Here is a 15,503-nt window from a genome sequence, read left to right on the forward strand (position 1 = left end):
CATCACTTGCAGTTTATTTCGTTCCGCAGACCCGGAAGGGCAGGAGAGCCAGCAGCTAGCGTGGATCCAGTTTAACCGAACAGGCTGCCGGGTCTGTTATGTTTAAACTTTGTGTTCATAGAGCATCTGCATATTGTCTCTAAACCACTACGGCCCGTTCATTGCTGAGACAAGGCTTAAGAGGCAAAGGATATCTACTGCAAAGGGTAATACTGAGCATGAGGCAAAAGACCATGACATTTTAGTTTCTTCCATCTAAATACCTGAAATGATTAGTGATTCTTTGGATTTCAACTGCAGTGTGAATAATGAAATGTGAAAACAGGTTAGTCTGTTCCACTGACTTAAATGATACAACACGAGTTCTGGTTTCATCACTCAGTTGAAACATGGAAGTGCCCAACAAAACACGAGTTTTCATCAGAAAATTGTTCTATTGATTATGGAAAAGCCCCATGTTCCAGAAGCATGTTTTCACAAGACCTATATTTGGGCCTGATGAGACATGACAAAGTTCATCTAAATGGAGTCACAGGTACTGGCAAGGATCTCGCAAGCAGCAATTCAGGAGATCCTGTTTCTGAACACTCCTGCTGCAAGTATTCCCAAATACTGCATGCATGTGTCAGACCCTGACAGCCATCCAAGAACTCTCCAAAAAGAAACCAGAGAAACAGTCTGGCATTGTTTAAAATTCATCAGTGTTTTGATTAGCATGTTGTAACTGTGTACACACAAGCTACAAGTCAACTCATCTGGATCATAATCTTCCATTTTAGTAGAGTTCTTACAGGAAGAAATGAGGAATTTTCTCATCCTAAGCTGCCCTTTTCCAATTTTGATGTTTCCTGTTTTTGAACAGGCATTGCTGTATACAGAGACTCTGCATCGTAGCAACAGCTGTCTTCTGCTTGTTCAAATGTGGCGAGATATTTACCGTATATTCATAGAGAGTTTTTAAACAAACTATACAGTACTAGCACTTCCAGTTCTGACCCCTAGCGCAGAAGGCTTTTGAACTTCAGTCAGTTAAAATACCTTGTTGGCGAAAATTTAATCAGGTAATCTGTATTCAACAGTTACTTTACTTAAAAGCTGTTTAGCAGTGTTCACCTAGCTGGTCAATAGTTTTCAGTTAATTATTCACTTGTCAGCAGATCAGTTGAATTAGACTTACTTACAGTAGAGGGGCCTCAGCCAAGGAAAGCAGGGAAGACCCTGGCCTGCAGATAATTTAATTCTGTCTACCTGATCCCACAGTCTTAACCTTAAATCTTAACCTTAAACCTTTGAATAAAAAGAAGTTAATTGTCCTTCACTGCAGTTAAAAACTCTCTGAAGAGGCTGACAGGGCTGTCAACCATTTAATTTTATGTAGTTAATCTCACTATTCTGAATCTGTACTGGGTCTAAAGGGTTAGACAGCAGCAGTGACCTGGTACATATCCTTGAATTGTAATTTGCCCCTGAGAATTACTCAGCATATTCATCTGCCTATTGCATCACACCATACAAAACACTGTTAAGGATTTTAAAATTCAAAGAAATCCTAATTTACAGATTTGCTTGACAAGCTTTTTAAGGGTAATAGTCTAATGTCAGTTTGCTTGGGACACTTAGTAGTTAATTGGATAGTAGATCTAGAAACACAGAGAACTGAACTTGCCTTTTAAGTAAAGTTACAAGGTCAGCATTCACTCTGACTTTTTTTGTCCACGGGAACTCCCTTGCATTCCTCATTTGTTTCCTAGGCAAGTAATATACACAAAGACTCCAGCTGCCACTACCTTGCAGTACTTAGCTTCTAAACACTGTTACAAATCTATTTTCTGTACTGTCTCCCACCTATTCCAGGTCTTTGTTGAAGAATGCCAGTGACTGGTGGGGGGGAGAGGAAAAAAAGAAAAAGTGGAGAAGAGAAATGAAGGACCAATCAAGCCGTCTCAAACACAAGAGATCACAGATATACACAGTACCTCTAATATGCTTCAGCAAGCCCAGTAAGAGCAGAAAGTAATAGCAAATAGTGGAAATATAGTGGAAATAGTGTAAAAGTAGTCTAATAGGTGTAAAGGAGAAACTATTTTTATTGAAAATGTGTTTAAACTAGTATGAACAAACCTTGTCACTGACCAAATATCACAAGTCTAATTTCATAATATCGAGAGAACTAAGCAGGCCAAAATACAATATAAAAAACATTGTAAGACAAAGCAGGAATGCAGAAGACTTGTTTAAACATAGCCAGGAGCTTTACTAGTGAACACTGTCGTGTATATATATTCTGTGGTACTTAAATATATATTCAAATATTCACATACCAAGCACAGCCCAAACCACTTGACAAGTACAGTCCAATATTTTTAGTTACTGTTTAAACACTGTGGGTCAACTGACTAACACCTCAAAATAATTCTCTCACTTTCAGCTTCAAACACTGACACAACAGCTTTCAGCTTCAGTTATTGTATCTTCAAAAGAATATCTTACCCTATCATTTTCAATACCAAGCTTTCTATCCTGCTCTTGCTGCTCGGGGATAACACAACCTCCTTGCCCCAGAACAGACAATGATGATGACTAGAGTCATCAAGTTTGGGCACTAAGGTGAGATGATCTCTGGAATTAAAAACTCATCTGTGATGCATATCAGCAACTCCAATTAAACCAAAGACGTCTATTTAAAACCCTCCAAAAGGTACTAATGGGACACTGCAATAGATGTAAGATGATCTTTGTTAATTATTGTTGCCCTTTAGTTTACAAGGCCCTAAACTTAAACGTCACTTGGAAAAAAACTGATGACCCTTGTAGTTAAACTTGCACTTGCCAAATGGCTTTAGCCCATTTTTTCCTTTAAGGCCACTCTGAATACTTTGCATCCAGCTACACAGTATATGAGCAGCCTGAGGGTGTAACCCTTCGGAAAGCAGCAAGCTGTAATGGACAGGCCTCATGATGACACAGATATAGCAACTCAGGGCAAATATCATGTAATACCTAGGATTCTAATGGCCACAAAGTCCCCACAAAAATACACGAAGACGGATATGCATCTGCCCTTTTCTAACATTTTATGCTCTGTGCTCATCAACTACACTCCTTCTGCTTCCCAGCCGCTTGTTTGGATACATCTAATTAATCCAAATCCATACCCCAATCTCTGCTTGGCATTGCCTGCTTAGGAATTGGACTTTACAGGTTTGGGAATGGGCCAGCTGGAACCAGGTGTTAAGCTCTGCTTAACATGACACCTAAGACTCACGTATTAGGGAAGACAGGCCTCTGACAGACTCCTTGGATACATGAGACTACTAAAAAACCCATGGGCTATCAAGGGTAAAGATCAAATAAAAGGTGACCCTAAGTGGAAAAGTGATTTAGCTGAAAGTCTGAGAGTTAAAACTGTGGAAAAAAAAATACAGTTGTACAAGATGTCAACTCCACAGTGCATGTGCAAGCAACAGTGTCACCAGGTAACTGCTCTTTGACAAAGCTGGTTTTGTAACACTTAATTTATGTATGCATATTAATAGCTTTCATTAACTCATTTTCATAGTTGCCTGCCTGTGCTTATTAGAGAAGTCTGAACAATGGTTTAGTTTTACATGAGCTGCAGGGAGAAGTGGTTTTTTCCCCCCTTCACTTTCTTTTTGTAATCTAGATCAACTGCAAAATTTCTTCAGATTAGAGGACAGTCTTTCAGTTTGGAGGAATTAAATTAATACATAAGAGACTGATTTGTAGCAAACATACTCCAACCCTTTCCTTCAAGCAAATGAGCCAATCCACACAAAACCACCACAAGCCACCTAGGAAGGTACAGAAAGATGCAGTATTTGCAGTGTTATCTCTTGATGAAACACAAGAACTTTGCAAGTAAAGGAGGCTTCCCAATACTGAATGACATTCACAGTGACCTGACAGTTCTCCAGCACTCCAGACATGAACAAAAAGATCCATATATTACAAGAAGAGAGTCCTGGAGCAGAGAGGATGGTGGAGATCAAACCAGAAGCTACAGCACTACATGGAACCACACTTAGTGTAGCAAACATGAAAAACCAAACCAATGGAAAGAGACAGAACAACTACAGTGGACTGCATCATTTCATGAACATCAGAGTATGCATAACAGGGACAAAAACAAAACAAAACAAAACAAAAAACCCAGGATGACAGCAGCACCAGATCAGAGAAATTCTTCACAGAAGCTAAGAAGCAAGCACTGCATTAAAGCACATGAAACATTTATTAAAGATGAATGCTAGTACACAAACAAGCATAGTGCCAGAAGCAGCAGCATCACCTCTAAAAGAAATGTCACAAGGAATTAAAGAAAAACAGGTAAAGCTGAATGATTACACAGGAGAGTTTATCCTTACCTAAGGGAACACGTAGGCCAAGTGTGTTATTCCATGCCCTGGAAATGCAGATTCCCTGCCAGGGCTCTTCAGAGTAATCATGTTTTTTTGTTAAAAGTACATTAAGCTCTCAGTCTTTTCATCAGTACATTTACCCACTGGAAGGATGAGACCAACAGTTGAGTTTCTCTATGCAAGAAAAGCTGTGGTAAAAAGCAAACACTCAGTCCCAGGGAAAAGTCCCACTAGCAAGGACTTACAGTGACACCTCTGTCTTAAGCGATCCGATCTTTACACTGAACAGCAATACAGCACACATGTACTATCTACCATTCTTCCTAGGAACAGCAGCCTCATGCTGCATGTTTAGCAGACATGTATGGGGCTTCTTAACATCTACAGTTTAGATCGAACAGCCATTCTTTACTTGGCTGCTGGGTATCCAGACAGCCCAAACAAACGTAGCCAGTGCTCAAGTTCTGTCCTGGTGGCACTTCGAAAAAGAAGACGAGAGGAGGCATCTTTGGGGAAAACTGGACATATGGCAGTTTTTACAGATCTCATCTCAGTCCATACCATAATCACTTTCACATTCTATCCAAACGCATAAACACTAGAGAGCACACATACATAGCAATCAATTCCCTAAGTCACAAGCACCAGACAAGCTTTTAAAAGATGTAAAACAAATTGAAAACATCAAGAAAAATAAAGTCAAAAATTATCTTTTTCTTTAACACAGAAGTTCTACTTTTTTACATTTTGTGATATTACTCAAAGCCTCAGTATATTTTTATAAATGTATTAGGAAAACTCTTTCCTTTTGCTCAACAGTATGTTATAACTAACAAACCTCTGGGTAATTGGATATAGGCGAGCAATTTTTGGCAAAAACTGTCTTCAAAATCCATGATGCTTTTATGCAAAAAACAGTATCAGACAGTGAAATATCACATTTGCATTTAAAATATATGCATCTGTCTTCTTCACTTAATCCTCCTCATGTTCTTGATTTCACTCATATATTCATTGAAAGTCCATGTATTATTGCAATATCAGGCATTTTAGACTTCTTTTCAGTTAGGTGAGTTGAACAACATATTTTGCTAAAAACTAATCTTAACAGTTGTTTGTATTATAAAAATTACTTGCAATGCAATGCATTTAAAGTGAACAGTGAAGTGCACATAAAATGTCTCACAAAGCTCAATTCTAATCCAAAAATTACTGTTTACATCTTATTAGTGCAGCAGCAGACAGGGCCCCACCAGGATCTGTCATCCCCTTACAGCATAGTCCTTAGCAGAAGCATCACTAACACAAGGTGTGTGGATACACACCAGTATTTATTGCTCACCCAGCCCAAATCTTGTTTGCCTTGCATCTACTCCACTCTGTACAAGTGCACATATAAAACAGGTACCCAAGTTAAATCTCTATGAACCAGTTCAGTCACCAGAGGCAGCATAACGTAAACAAATGCTAAACTTCACATAGACTAGTTTAGCTTAGGTTTCAATTATTCTAGAGATGCACACTGTAGATGCACCTCAAGCCTTCTCCACTTGCTTAGATCCAAGCATTTTTGGTGCACTTCAGTCCAGACTTGGACTTTTGCATGGGTTCCAAGAAGATGGTGGGGGGGGGGGAAGTGCATTGAACCTGATCTTTATCACTTTATAACTCCTATAAATGCAGCACACACATATAACAAGGACAAAGGTAATGGATCACGTTAGAGATATGTAGCAAAATATGTGCTTGAATTATGTCCAACATGCAATTTATTGGTATACTCTAAAATGTTCTGGGACTAGTTTCAGTAGACATGCATGCAGCACAGTAGTAAATTACTGCACTGTTAAGCACTTTGAAGCTGAAGTTATTCAATATATCTGCTAGGTATCAGCATCAGTTGCTAAAAAAACTCCCACCTCATAGTACTATCAGATATTCATTTTGTTCTTCAAAAAGACTCTTTGGTATTCAGTTTGTAAATACAGTTTTATACAGTAGGTCAATTATCTGAGCTTTCAGGAGATTTGCGCAGTATGTACAGTAAGGTATACTAAAGCTAAGTATTAAAAAAAATGCTTGCTCTTAAAGTAATAATTCTGTATGGAGGCTCTTAGTTCAGCCTCCTGGATCTCAACTGCACCGCAATTCTACTAGAATGACAAATACAGGCTTGCTAAACAAGCATGCTTGGGTAAGCAGATGCTCCGGCATACAATGTTATGCAGATGAGGTCTACCCAGAATGTCAAGAGTTCTTCTCCAAATGGTAGAAATGACTGAGAACACAACCAACCACTCTACGTAAATTTTCAAGCTCTTTACTTGCAGTTCATCCATACAGGTATTCTATTCAAATGAAACGCCACAGGAGTGGGGGACTTGTTCTGGTCACTACTCTCACTAAGGGACAAGAGGTCAGCAAGATTCACGTACTAGCAGGTTTGTCCCCTCTGTGACAGTGTGCTCCTTCCCCCCCTGCCATGTGCTCTCTCTCCCTCAACCTGACCTCCGTGTAAACAGCAGGTAGACAGGGGCTAATTGGGCATGCACCAGCTAAGGCCCATCTAGCATGCAAATATGACTATGAGTCAATCATCTCTCTCCCCCCTCTCCCCCATAAATAGGGGGCAGCCCAGAGCCCATTGAGCTCTCCTGCATGAAGTGGGCTGCACTGTGGAAACTCTTCTTGAGCAGGAATGCCTCTCGAGGTTACTCCTCAAGGTTGAGAGATTCCTTACTCATGACAGAGGCTCAGTAAGTGATTAATAGCACGCTAAAACTTTGCAAACTTTGTGAAACTTTGCTAGGTTGTATCTTAGATTGACTGTGCACATAATCCTTTAGACATAAACAGTTGACCAATCTGCTCGCACACTTTACACATAATTCTTAGGCATAAACCGCTGACCAAGTCTGGGACTAGGACTGGATCCAGCCACACCTAGACTCCTCTCTGAAGGAGTCTGGAGAGCAAGCGGGTCCTTTCTGAACCTCGTGACTCAACGGGAGGGTCTCCCTGACACTTTCACTTGACCCTGTTCTCCCTGCAGTAAATAACTGAGTGAACCTTGCCACTGAACCTCGTTAAATCATTGCTTCATTTACCATGGCACTTTGTTAAGTCACTACCTCACCGCAATAAAACATAGTGCTGCTTCTCTTCTACAAGTGAAGTGCATTGCTCCACTCGTCCGCCCGTCCTCAAGCTACTCTGTACTCACAATTCTTAGAGTGTTCTGAAGTGAACCGCTGGAAATGAGAGCGGTTACAGCACAGTTCAGAAGCCTTATTCTGACAGAAGGAAGGAAGCGTGGGTTTTGTTGTTTGTCAGTGGTTTTCATATCTAATTTTCCTCACTTGCAGCTTTTTTCCAAAATATCAGCAGTGTAAGGCAGTGTAACATCTACAGAATACACTAGATTTGGATTTACAATTCTGTTAATACTTCTAACAAATTGCTTATGTCAAAAGACACAAGCATTCTATTATAGCATTGCTACACACCAAGCCAGAGTAAAAAAAAGGTAATAATTTGAAAACGTACTACCAAAGCTAGAAGCTGTATCTCATAATCCAAAAAGGACACAGAATTTTTAATGCAAAAAAGTAAGAGTTTATTATTCGCTGTCCTTACTATGATCACTTGGTTATCTAGCTGTTTCTTCATATTTGCCATATGCCCAACCCTGTTGCCAATCCACAGAGAATATACATTTTCCTCCACCAACTTCCAAATTCAGAGCCTTTAAACCCCCCCCCCAAAAAAAAAAACCCAAAAAACCCTCCAAGCATGAAAACTCTCACCCTCAGCTCTTGGGATTGTGGGTCAAGGTTTCATATTGCTAATGTGAGTCTCAAGTATTCAGTGAGTTTCAGCAACAGATTTATATAAAAATATACCAGTCATCTTATACTAGGAAAAATTGATATGATACAGGATGTCCAAGAACAAGCAAGGGCAGAGGACAGGAGATGATCAACTTTTGCACCCTACGGACTGCAGAGAAACTAAACTTTTCTTTAACGTATCTTTCTTTTTATAAGAAATATCATGGTGATCTAACAGATGTCCGTCGATGGAATATTGCAAGTTTCATGAAGAAGTTTCAAAACAGCGCAGGGCAAATTAAATAATCTTTCAGGTCAGCAGGAGTTTTTTTGTTAGCTATTGTGGCTTTCAGTGGTGAGGACCACAGGAAACACGGAAAGATATTGTAGGTTACCACACTGACTACGAATACCGAGTAGGAAAAGTTATCATTAACTTGTATCTGTTGACATTTTGATGTAAATATACCCATTTTAGAGGGACAATAAGAACCAAAGTATTTAAAAGACATTGTACTTTATTGCAGTCATCATTCAAATTAGTTTGTCATATATCAGTTTCACATTAAGATGTTCCTGCACACAAATCCAACAAACTACTCTGTTTTCCCTCTACCAGTTGTGAGAACAAGAAAGTCTCACTCTGACTGCAGTTTCCTCCAACTGCAATGTACAAATTAAAGTCATTTTTGTAGATGACAGCCCAATTGTAAGTTAGTGTAAGAACACAAAAGAGGAAAATGGCAAAGTTTCATAATTACAAGGCAATCCTCCTTTGTGTCAGCTTGATCCATTAAGTTTTTTATAAATTTACAATTAAGCAGAGAAACAATTTTGTTCTAGAAGCAAGATAAAGTATTTTGTAAACCCATGAAGACAGAAGATGTCCTATATCTCACAGACCGAAGCAGTCAAATATATTGTTACTGCGCTGATAGTAAACTACGGGAGCTCTTCAATGATCTGTATAACGTTCAGGGAACTACCAGTAATCAATCTCTGTTTGGATGCAACTGCAAGGCTGATGAGGATGCCCAAACCAGAATATGCAGCACACTAATGGAAGCTAGTAGGAGTGGTGTTGGAGGAGAGTGCTAATATCTTCCACTCTTGAATTAACTGATGAAAATGTAAATTCAGTCTGAAACAGATACCATGTCAGTGCTCAAAAATCTATCAATGTTGCAATAGCTCTGTTTTCCCCTAGGAATGGAATGAGTCACTACCACATCTCTAAATCACATTGCTTCCAGTTCAAGTGTACCTTTCATTTATATAAAAAGAATTGCAACAACAGCCCTTCAAAATACCCACTTCAGATATATTCTGTTTCGTTGTTCACCTTGATATAACTAAAGTTCTCCTTCATGGTTCACCTTGATATAATCAAGGTCCTCCCGGGCCTACAATTATCATTTTTTTCCCCCTAGTTTGCCACTAATTCATGCCTACCCACACATAGTTGTTAACACACTAGAATCGGAGAGAGTATCTGCATTCATAACTTTACCTCCACAAGGAAGCTTGGGGTAGTGGATAAATGTCAAGAGAAGGGGTTCTTACCTAACCAAATAAAATTGGAATTACAGTTCCTCTTACCAAATTAACCTAAGAAACCATTATACAATTTCTTTTTTTAGAGCTCCCCTGTCCTTTAAGTTTTCCTGTCTGCCTTAGGCCTTTACCACACCTGTCCCAAGCCACATATTCTGTATTGACCCCTTGGGAAGAAACATTTACCTTTAGAATAAAGGTAGGTTAATTAAGGATATTTTCATTCCTTCTGCCCTCTACCTCCACAGATTGATTATAAGTATCTTCAAGATCACAAAATACCAATGCTTTTTATTTCTCACTATTACAAGAATAATGCTTAATTTTAAGAAGAGGAATACTGAAGTACTGAGTAAAAATTAAGGAGTGCTCCGACAGTGATTACTGATAACATACAAGAAGCCTGGGGACACCTCTGGCATCTTTTGTTGTGGCTGTTACTGAAGTTCAACTCAATTCTTTAAAAGTCAGAGCAGGCAAGATGGCTGTTCATACTGCTGATCCTTAGCTCCAGTGCTCCTACATGCATAAATACTCAACAAAACTTTTAGTATACATCTTATTGCATTTATTGTGAACTTGCACAATTAAATGAGCACCAGATTTTAAAATCCAGTTTATGGAGAGGATGCTTCAAGTGACACAAGCCAGCGTAACTTGGCATTTTCATAAAATAACTGAGAGAGAGGAGAGGTTCCATCAATGAACAAAAGGACCACAGGCCAAGGGAGACATAAAGAGAACACAGAACATGAAAGCATTCACACCAAAGAAAAAGAAATTTTGGACGTTTTCCTTAAACATGAACTTGAAAGCATTAATATGCCTAACATGTTGGGCAGATACAGGGTCAAACTACACTTCAGTGGATGCTAAAAGCATGGGCATATGAAGAAAGGAAGATGTGAAGGTTAGTTATTTAATGTACATGGGATTATGAAGCTTTGTTTTATTATGTGTCTAGGAGAGTTAAGAGCACAGCCCATGACTGTGTTTAAGGACAGGGGAGAGGAAAACATACAGAACTCCCACTTCTTTATGTTATATTTAAAACAAAACAAACACCACCCTTTTTATAGGGAGATTTTCTTTTGTAAGGAAAAAAAAAAGGGAGGGGAACATTTTTCTTGCAGATTTACTACGAGGAAAAGTAAATCAGACAGTAACGAAAAGTTATTTTAGGGAATACTTGATAGTACCTTCTCAGCACATTAACCATGGGATTTCCATCTTACATTTTAGAAGAAAGTTTTCAAGTACTGCTACATAATCTGTCCAGGCCTGAAAGGTTAAACAGTCATTTTATTGAAGAGCCTTAGAAAGAAATAATCCAACTTCCAAATTTGTGATATATTTTATGACAGGATACTACCAAATTAACTGCAGACCAGTGTCAGACTTAAAGCAACAAATGAACAAAATCCCAAATATTATTGGCTAGAGAGAATAAATAAGTTACAGACTGAAACCCATTAAATAGACTAAGAAGTATTTTTTTTGCCAGAAGCAGCATTTTCTTGACCAAGCCTGTTCAGATTCCAATGAACAATCAAATTAAGACCTACTACATTGTAAAACATGAAAACAGCAATAAAAAAGTACTTGTAATACAGACTAAAAGAATCAACCAAGGTACATGGAAAGTTTTTGCAGTAGAATAAGGAAGAGATCTCAAGCTTTCCAAATTCTCATCAAATCTCATTCATTATGCCACAGTGGAAGAAAATTATTTGCAAAGGGACAGTCTTTTTACTAAGCTAAAAAAAAAAAAAACAACACACAATAGTGTACTTTGAGCAAGGAATTGCGCTTTCTCCGTTTTTCTAAAAGGACCATAGCCCAAATTCCCTAGCGTCACATAACGTTGGTTGCTTTTCTGTATAACAGCAGAGCAACAACAGAACCACCAGTTTACATACAAATTTGTGGTAGAGCTTTCACTAATGCCAGGGAGATTGGAGCATCATATGAACATCTGGGTGCATGCTCCAATATGCTTAGTGAATTAGTTTGCTAAAAGTATTTTAATCTCCAATTAGGTATGAAGGGCTGCAAATAAATTAACATCAAAATCACAGTAAGTCTTACTTGGCTAGAGATGTGAATACAAGCAGAAGATAAGGAGAAAGAAGCTTACAAAAGCATTTTGTCATCAAGTCAAATCGGCAGAGCTTTGCCTATGTGTCTTAATTGTTATCTTAACCCCTTAATAGTGTTTTGTGTTGGACACCTTCATCAGGGCAGACACTAGGCTGCACGCGGTTACACAAACACTTCACAAACAGCAATATCACATAGCAGGCAGTAAAGAAATTATCTTCCCATTTATTGTTGCATCCTCCTAGTTTACCATCACTCAGGTGATGATGTTTGTCTATCGATCTGTTGCACCCTGTCTCTTACGCAGTTCAGCACTTCCCAACTCTCTGTAACCCAGCCTAGCTTGAGAAAAAATGTGGTGTTTCAATCCTCAAGAGATTCAGCTCTTTGCTCACAACCACTCTATCCTACTTTTTCCACACATGAATGTTGCTCTCACCCACTCTGTTCAGGATCCTTTTCACACTACAGATGTGATTTATCTTATCTCACCAGCTGGGAATAAGACAGAGCACAGCTCGTTGGAAAAGAGGTCATTTATTAATTCTGTGCAATACACCCAGCAAGATGTGGACCTGGTGCAGCTTTAGGGTGCTTAGCAGCTTCCAGTGACAACAGTAACTATGTAAATGTATACATATGCATTATTGAGCATGATTAGAGGGATATGCATAGTGGATGACATAATTAATAATCCTTCAAATTTTCAGAATCTTTTTACTCCTAGTTCCTAAAACTCTTGTTAGGACAACCAGATCCCTTTCTTTTAAAAGAAGAAAGGCAGCATATGTCACAACTATAATGGAAAGGAAATGCTCCAGGATCAATTTCCCATAGTGGGGTGGGATGTGAACACTCATTTTGTTTTTTCACCCATCCTGGATGTGAAGGATCAACTATAAGCTTTTAGCATCATTGCTTTCACTAAGGTTTAATGTGCAAAGGATCATTTCTCTTATCGGAGTGAAATGCAGCAGAGCATTCCCTTTTGAAAACTTTGTTTCACATTACTTTAAAAAGTTAATTGCTAAGGTCACTCAAGTCACGATTCTAATGAGGCATTTTTGGCAAATTTTTTTGCCTTTCATTGGTATAACAAGCAGTGGAGATGAACCTCAGGCCTAAGTCCACAACTGGAACTTCTTGGGATTGAAGCATTTGGATCCAGCAACCAAACTTTGTACGTTATCGACAACTTCTAAAATGTAATCTGTACCCACTACAAATGGGCTCAGGTTACAGACCAGAAATGGAGGCATGCTAGTAACTGTACACCTGAAAGCACATGTCTCTCCCTCCACCTCCCTTTTTCTTTAAATTGATGTTTCCAGGTATGGTAGCTCCACCAAGGCTGGGAACGATGCTGGACAACAGGCAGTAGGCAGTCTGCAGAGTCCGAAGCACTCCAAGGAATAAGCTGTTGGTACATACCTATTGCAAACCAGCTTTGACAATGATGCAGCCACTAAAACAGGCACCAGAGTGGGGTTTTTTTTTTGTTCGTTTGTTTTTAAACCTCAAATCTAGACAACAGGACAGTTAACACAACTTGGAAATGAAACAGAAAAGCCTGGAATGGGAACTGAACAACACATGATACCCATTTCATCAGCAACACTGGTCTGTGGAGTTAACAGAAGCTTTATTGCTGTTTACACTTACACTTGCATCCACCAGGTATTGTATTTCAAAATTGGCAATTTTTTGATTAGAAAAATGGAGAAAGAATCTAGAAAGCAGCAAATCCTTTAGAAAGCAGCAAATCCTTTAGATTTATTTCTAGGCAAATGGAGAGAAACCAGCTGAGGAGACAAGTTGTCTGAAACTCATGAAATAGAGCGAGCAAGCTCAGTGTAATGAAGGAAAATGTCAACACATTCAGGTCGAGAGTACGTCTCACAACAGACACCACTAAGAGAAGAGGGAGACAAGAAAGCAGCAGTTTCCTCCTGCCCTATTCAGAGAAACGAAAAAAGTTCTAGTAGAAGAGTAAGCTGGGTAAGTCTTGCATTTTTGGGATTTGTGAGGAGCTCAAGATACACACAGAATGTGAAAACAAAGTCAAATCACTAGCAGTAAGTATAAAATCTGCTTGAATACATAGGTATGAGAATCAGCATGGTTAAGACAGCAGTGTAATGCAAATAGACTAGAAATATGTTGGTAACAAGGATTTTTCTGTTGTCATTTCCCTTTATTTTATTTTTTTTTAAGAGCAAGGAAAACGTTGCTGCCCTAGTCAACATAGAGGAAAGCTAATGAGAGATGACTTCAAGAAGGCTACCAAGTTTAGTAATTGTGTGGACATCAGTCTTCACTAACAGGGTCAAATGTAAGCAGTAGTTAGCATAATACTTAAGATTTCAGCCCACAGTGTATATAATGGGGAAAACATAGACAAGTAAACAAAACAACAGGTAAGAATATTCAGAAATTAGAGGTTTACAGATTGGCTGGGTCTGATCAACTTCTAGGATGTAGCTCAGAATTATGAGTTATAGGTCACTCAAAGGATAAGCAAGGTGACATACCAGAAAATTGGAAATGGGCAAATATAATTTGCCTTAGTTTAAAAAAAAGAAAAGAGTGAAATTACAGACCAGTGAGTCAGTTTAACCTCAAATCCTAGACAAAATCCAGAACAGATTAATTTGTAGCACCTGGAAGATGATATGAACTAGTAGCCAACACAGATTTGTTGAGTCACATTGCTAACTCTTCTGACAGGCCTTGCAGATAGATAGGAGAGAAATCACAGATGTCAAAACCTTACTAAAGGTAAGATATTACAGTGCCTCATGATATTTTAACAGTTAAACTTGAGAAGCAGGAAGAAGAAATAGTTTAGGATGTGCAAAATACAAGTTAAATATATGATTGTCAGGCTAAGTAGTGAAAGGACAGAGTGAAATGCAACCGGTTACGTACAAGATACTACCCACAGGCAGGAAACAGCAAATACAGAAATGCCGGATGAGAAATAAAAGGCAACAGATTATAGAGGATCACAAAAGAAGGTCATGCTGTTGTAAGAAAGGCAAACATTATCATGAGACATAAAACAGGACTGTTGCAGTTTAATGCCTGAGCATGATCTGCTGGACTCAAAAAACAAAGAAAATCTTCTGCTTTACTTTGTTAGTGTCTGAATACTTAGGAGAGATGTGGACCCACTGGACACAGGCTAGGGAACAGTAAGGAGAATGAAAGGAGGTCCAGAAAACATAACTTGGGGGGGGGGGGGGGAATGGGATGGACAAGCTAGTAGTTTAAGAGAAAGAAAATATCTAAGAGCGCTTTTTAAAAGGCTGCCACAAAGACAAGAGAACTGTCTCTTCCTCAGGTCAGCCACGGGCTTATTAAAACTAGCACGGTCAAGATTCAGGTTAGACACTGGAGAGGGGGTACGAGAACCAGTAAAGTTTTATAAAAGACTAGTGAAGCACTGGAAGAGACTTTACAACAACAGAACTTTAAAAACAGTTTAGGCACGTGCTTCTTAATAACCCTGCTCCCCCCTCCAAAAACAACCAACCAAGGAAAAACATTTCACCTTTGGGGCAGACACAGTTTAGATGACTTCTTGAGGCTGGAAAACTTAAGGCTGAAAGCAATGTTCTATGATGGTGGCAAATAAGTG

General features: G+C 38.9%; 1 protein-coding gene across 6 annotated transcripts in view; it reads right to left on the bottom strand.

The window, feature by feature from the left end:
• The window catches only part of SGK3 (serum/glucocorticoid regulated kinase family member 3), a 62,681-nt gene that overhangs the window by 37,834 nt on the left and 9,344 nt on the right, over positions 1-15,503 (bottom strand). The gene's annotated exons all lie outside the window — the stretch shown is intronic.

This window comes from Dromaius novaehollandiae, chromosome 2 (assembly GCF_036370855.1).
Source record: "Dromaius novaehollandiae isolate bDroNov1 chromosome 2, bDroNov1.hap1, whole genome shotgun sequence".
NCBI lineage: Eukaryota > Metazoa > Chordata > Aves > Casuariiformes > Dromaiidae > Dromaius > Dromaius novaehollandiae.